This window comes from Maylandia zebra, linkage group LG15, assembly GCF_041146795.1.
Source record: "Maylandia zebra isolate NMK-2024a linkage group LG15, Mzebra_GT3a, whole genome shotgun sequence".
NCBI classification, from domain to species: domain Eukaryota; kingdom Metazoa; phylum Chordata; class Actinopteri; order Cichliformes; family Cichlidae; genus Maylandia; species Maylandia zebra.
The window spans coordinates 870,001-876,398 of record NC_135181.1 but is presented as its reverse complement, the minus strand read 5'-3'; the positions used below and the strand labels follow the sequence as shown (position 1 = coordinate 876,398).

Sequence of the window (6,398 nt, the reverse complement as noted above, 5' to 3'; positions counted from 1 at the left end):
TGTTTAGGGAGCTAAATGTAGGCAGAATGTGTAAAATCTCACCACTAGATGTCAGTAGATTTCAGACCGCAGTTAAACCAAATAGTTTTATCCCTCCCGCTCACAGTGCAGATCTTTGCTGCTACAGGACAGACAGCTGTTCATCTGTAGTTAGCGTAGGCCAGTGGTCCCCAAACTTTTTTTGCTGGCCCCGCTTTGCTTTACAAGAAAAATGTTGCCCCCCCACAAACACACCCTCCAACCACACGCGCCCATATTTTGCTCCGTTGCGGTTCATTTCACACCTCAAATATTTAGTAAACAATTAAACAAATACAAGTAATCTGCAATAAATTACAGGTAGTAATAAAATAAACTACTAACTCTTTTACGCTGCGTCCGCACCTACACGGGTATTTTTGAAAACGCAGCTGTTTCGTCCTCGTAAACGATGTTTCGAATCACCGAAAACTGAGATTTTTTTAAACTCCTTTTTTGCGTTTACGTGTGGACGAGGAATACAGAGTTCCTCAGGCAACGTCAAAGGTATGTGCTTTTTTCACGTCACGCTGTGGCCACGTTACTGTTTACATGAGATGAATTGCAGAATGATAGAGACACAATACTGTTAATCTGACTGTCTGCAGGTTTTACACACAGTTACTGTCCCTCTGTTTACAAAGGCAGAGGCGTCACAGTGTGATTATCTTACGTGTAGTTGTTTTTTCCTGTGTAATAATGTTCAACATTGCTGTCAATACATTTTTAAAAAAATGCCTCTTCATCATGTTCCAGAGTAAACATCTGGTTCTAAGATTGTCAGGGCCGAGTACAAGAACCTCAGTTTGATCTGAATTTAGGAGGACATCATCGGTCATCCGGGTCTTTATGTCTATAAGACATTCCTGCAGTTTAAATAGTTGTTGTGTGTTATCTGCCTTGATGGCCGGTTAGATTTGGGGTTCATCTGCATAGAAGTGAAAATGCTGCCTCAGCTCTGCCGCTGTTTTTACAGCTGTTAGCCTGTGCTAGTGATAATTGTATTGAAGTGGATCTAACATTGTTGGACACAGACACTTAGCGAATAAACTCTCAAATCATGTAAGAACGTAATCTAAATGTTTATCAGGGAGAACGTGTGATTTCTGGACACCAAGCCTAACATTAGTGTACAGAACTTTATAACCAGCTGATGTTGTTGTTTAGCTGGCGCCTCGTCTGCTGTCCGACAGGAGACTCGCACGTCTGACCTGATAAGTGACAGTGACAGCGACAGTGTTGGGGATAAATAACCCGATACGTTTTCAACTGTTAGAGCCCTGACTCAGTTCATGAGATGTGGCTTGAGGTTACGAGGATGACATTTTATCCACATGCTGGCTGCCATGTCTCTTTCCTTCCCATTTTTGCTTCTTTGCTGAACGGGACCCAGATGTCGAACAGTCTGCAGACATGAATTTAAATTTGCCTCCATAACACACAAACACTTGCGAGCTCTCTCCTGCTCCAGCTTTGGTGGCAGCTCTGTAGTATTCAGGATGGTAATAATACTTACAGTTTTTGTATATCAAAGACCCATTACTATATGTAATTTAAATATAACAGTTTACATTTACAACACATCTGTGCCTAAAGGGCTAAATCTAATTGGTCTTCTCTTAAAAACACAGCGACGGTCTGTCTCTCAGGGTGTTCAATGAGATCACTGACGGCACAGGAGGAGGACGGAGAAAACATCATCGGTCTGATAAATGTAAGTAAGAGTGACAACACAACACAAATTGACGCACACATTTGAAACCATTCCCACTCTAATCCACAGCACGCTTTATCTGCTTTACGTGGCATCGTCTGACCGCTTTATGTCGCGTTACATAACCGCGGACACCCAGCCGGGAGCCAGTGCCACACATCTGCCAGGAGATGGCAGCCTCCACCACGCGCTTAAATAAATATATAAAGTTGTCATGAAGCGATGCATGTTTTGCAGTGAGGGGAAGGTGAAAATCCCCGGATAAGACAGTAAACAAGAAGCATGAGAGAGTGTGAGAAGAGAGAGTGAGGAGGAAAACACCGCGACGCTGCTTCATGTGGAGACAAACACAGAGAGGCTCCATCCAGCAGTGAGTACACCTCTCCATCCTGTGCTGCGGTGTCAGTGTGGCATGAACGTCAGCAGGCTCAGTGTAGTCATTTTAAACCAGATTAAAGACGGGCAGGGCAGCAAGTGTGAACAAACGCTTTCTGCGGCGATGTGAAACTACGGGGAGAAGCGCAATAAACTCGGTAGCTGACTTTACACGCGGACACGGCGACGCTAGCGTGTTTTGCTTTAACCTTAGTCTTCCCACGTTAAAGCTCTGGTGATGTGCGATAAAAAAAAGCACGAAAATACGTTTAATGAGCGATGTGCACGTAAACGTCAGAGGCACGTGCACAGGGAGGCATTCGCCGCCACCCACTTGCCGCGCGACACCGGAAGTCAAACATCTGACAGAGTCCAAGCTGAACGCGCGCGTGTCCAGCGACAACTGCGTAACTTTGTCAGGATTACGTAAACGGCCACCTTTCCCTTTGTTAGTGTGCTGCTGCTCACCTGAGCCTGAGCTGTTCTTAATTATGTCAGAGAAGTCTAAACGTAGGAGCATAGGTGCGTTTGTTTTTACGCAATTTATTATGGCACCGACTATTGTGACCTATGACAGCATTGGAGGGCACACCCTCGGATAAACTAGCACTTGTCAACAGTGGGAAGGAAGAGCTCCATTTTTACAGGTAGAGGTCTCTGACAGAACCAGGCTCATCAAGGGACAGCCATGTAAATGCTGGAGGAGATATGTTCAGTGCATCATGGGAAGTCCCAACGCAGAGTCTGTGGTTCAGGATCGACAGGTTCACACTTAAAAACAAGCTTTACCCAGAAATGGAACTTAGCTACAGAGAAAACATAAAGATGTATTGTTTGAATTCAATTCAGTTTTATTTATACAGCGCCAAATCACAACACCACTCGCCTCAAGGCGCTTTATATTGTACAGTAGACCCTACAATAATAGATACAGAGAAAAGCCCAACAATCACATGACCCCCTATGAGCAGCACTTTGGCGACAGTGGGAAGGAAAAACTCCCTTTTAACAGGAAGAAACCTCCAGCAGACCCAGGCTCAGGGAGGGGCGGGGCCATCTGCTGTGATTGGTTGGTGTGAGAGAAGGAAGACAGGATAAAGACATGCTGTGGAAGAGAGACAGAGGTTAATAACAGATATGATTCAATGCAGAGAGGTCTGTTAACACATAGTGAGTGAGAAAGGTGACTGGAAAGGAAAAACTCACAGATGGACAGATAGAGCTGGGTGTCATCAGCATAGCAGTGTAAATGTATGCTATGTCTTCTAATGATGCTGCCTAAAGCTGGGCAGACACTGTGCGATTTTTTTCAGTCGTGCGATTCAGCTCCTGCTCAAACTGCACGATTGACTCGCAGGGGTTAGAAGTTCATAGGTCACGATGCAGGGTCTCACACTATACGGCCCGATGCTCTGATGCGACCTGAGTCACACTGTGCGTCCATAAAATGAAGGTTATAACAGAAATTCTGTCGCTCGCTCTCCCTCTCTGTCTTTCACTCACACAGACACACCACCACCATCAACTTTGCTAAATTGCTAATGAAAAACATTGGTCAGGCAGCTGTGATTGAGCAGCAGTGTAGATCCAACTATTTTCACGGTTGTTGTGGTCGTGATAATTTTGTGAGGCCACATCGAAAAGGCTCGGATGAGCTTTCCAAAGTTCTACAAGTTGTGCCTCCATCGCTTGTGTCCAGATCACACGCTGCACTGTCGTGCTGCGCCGTCTTTTTCGCTGACATTTGCGTATGCGCAGTGTGACAAACTGCGGTGACACCCTCACGACGGTCGCGAGGATTTGAAATCCTCACGACCAAGCGATTGATGATCGGGAGCTGGTCGTGAGGTGTCAATCGCTTCTTGTTACCCCACGTATACTACACAATGCACGATGAAGGCCAAAATCGGGCCGATCGCCAAAACGGTTGCACGACTCAAAAATCAGCTCAAAATGGGCCAAAAATCGCACAGTGTGAGCCCAGCATAAGGGAAGCATGTATAATGTAAACAGAATTGGTCCTAGCACTGAACCCTGTGGAACTCCATAATTAACCTCAGTGTGTGAAGAGGACTCTCCATTTACATGCACAAACTGGAGTCTATTAGATAGATATGATACAAACCACTGCAGTGCAGTACCTGTAATACCTACAGCATGTTCTAATCGCTCTAATAGGATATTATGGTCGACAGTATCGAACGCTGCACTGAGGTCTAGCAGGACAAGCACAGAGATGAGTCCACTGTCAGAGGCCATAAGAAGATCATTTGTAACCTTCACTAAAGCTGTTTCTGTGCTGTGATGAGCTCTGAAACCTGACTGAAACTCTTCAAATAAACCTCTGCAGATGATCTGTTAGCTGTTTGACAACTACTCTTTCAAGGATGTTTGATATAAAGGAAGGTTGGAGATTGGCCTATAATTAGCTAAGACTGCTGGGTCTAGAGATGCTTTTTGAGTAAAGGTTTAACTACAGCCAGCTTGAAGGCCTGTGGTACATAGCTGATTATTAGAGATAGGTTGATCATATTTAAGATCGAAGCATTAATTAATGGCAGGACTTCTTTGAGCAGTTTTGTAGGAATGGGGTCTAAAAGACACGTTGATGGTTTGGAGGAAGTAATTATTGAAGTTAACTCGGAAAGATCAACTGAAAGATCAGTTTGGTGTTAAGCTTTATAGGGACCTTTTATAAATTCTTAGGTTTGAAATGAGTTCCTTCCAAAATTAGCCGAAGCTCTCCACAGAAGTGGGAGAAACAACTATATCCGAAACATCACTGTGTTATGCTGAAGAGATCATCTAGAGCCGGACTGCACTTTGATCTAATACCAGTGTGAAGTGTTTTATCATGAACTTTAACTTTTAGAGAGAGCCTGGCATGCAGTTTTGAGGCTTTGGGGTTAACCTGAATGGTCCAGATTAGCAAAGAAACTCAGTATTTCAGCAAGGCCTGTGAAAACTTTTACTTTCACACGACTGTACCTCTTCTCTGCCCTGAAGTCTTTTCAGATTCAAACCACATTTTGATAAGTTTGTTGACTGATTTTTGGACATAGGTGTTACAATATGTGGTCTGGATCTGCTGATCCTTGTTGAATTTCCACAGCCAGCGATTAGCCAGGTTCCTATTTGGTGACCACCGTTATTTTTCTGGCATTAGAAAAGTCTTTTTGTTTTTCTTCTGGCAAATATGACTGGTTCTAGTTTGGGCTCTAGCACTGCTTTGTAGGGAAAACAGATATAAGTGACATTACACAGCAGGTGAAGTCCTGGATTGTCTCTTGAGTGCATTTGGGTTGTTTCCTGTTATTTCTAGTCTTGCTAATCTATGCTAAGCTAACTGTGGCACGCCTCAGAACTCCAAGAAAATGATTCAAATGTAAAATGTCAGAACATCCATTCTCTGCAGTTTATTTCCAAGCACCAGTTAAATTAAAAAAATAAAAGCATGAATCCATTAACAAGAGAATTCCCACCTCAACTTTACAATACAGCATTTGGTTTCTCCTAATAGGAATTACAGTGACAGGACAGGTGAGTGACTGTGGAAAAGGTCACAGGTAAATCATGGTGAACATGGTGTAAGAAGCCCTCGGGTCAGGTGTTGCTACCCTTGCTAATACTTAAGGCCTGTAAATGCTTGCACCTCACATTTCCCACTCTTATGCAAAGACAATCTGATGAGGAAAAACAAAAGGATTTCAAAGAGATCCAGATTTTCTGTCAAGCACTTGCATCAATTATCAGCAAATCAACTCTTGGCTCTGTATGATGTTACTGAAAGCAGATACCCGATATGGCCATCTCAGGCACGCAGCTTGGATTCTGAGCCCAGAAGCCCCACCCACTTGCTACGAAAGCTTTTTGAGGGGCAGCCAGTCACAAGAAAGGGGGCTTAGAGGGAGGGTAAAGGAGCTAGAGCAGCTGGTTTCAGAGCGTGCACAGTGTAAAAACTGACACATGCAAAGCCACACCAGGAGTGAAAATATGGAGCTGTAAATGACACATATTATCAGCTGTGACATAAATTTGAAAGGAATATTTGTGTCAGTTTGTAGTATTATTCCTATTGTATTCTGTACTATATGGACAAAAGTATTGCAGGACCAACACTTTACACCTACAGGGGCTGCGCGGCCACGGACACCTGTGCCAAATCACCATCGTTAAGCCTGCTGATGGCATGACATTACGCTGCTTTGGTTGGTCCACCGGGCAGGACTTTCCCACTGCATACAACATGTCGCCTGCAGAAATGAGCCCCACTTCCCAAACTGCACTTTCT

The 6,398-nt window shown here is 44.1% G+C and overlaps 1 protein-coding gene across 4 annotated transcripts in view; it reads left to right on the top strand.

Annotated features, from left to right (window-relative positions):
- The first annotated feature begins 1,656 nt into the window (after window positions 1–1,656).
- cnstb (consortin, connexin sorting protein b) overlaps window positions 1,657–6,398 on the top strand; it is a 22,888-nt gene continuing 18,146 nt past the window's right edge. The window contains exon 1 of one of the 4 annotated variants that reach the window (XM_004542303.6): window positions 1,657–1,732. The gene's annotated coding sequence lies outside the window, so the exon portion shown is untranslated. Of the gene's footprint in view, window positions 1,733–1,941; window positions 2,103–2,619; window positions 2,755–6,245 lie in introns of those variants that run through there. The other 3 variants (XM_004542302.5, XM_012916447.3, XM_004542305.6) reach the window with 3 other exon arrangements.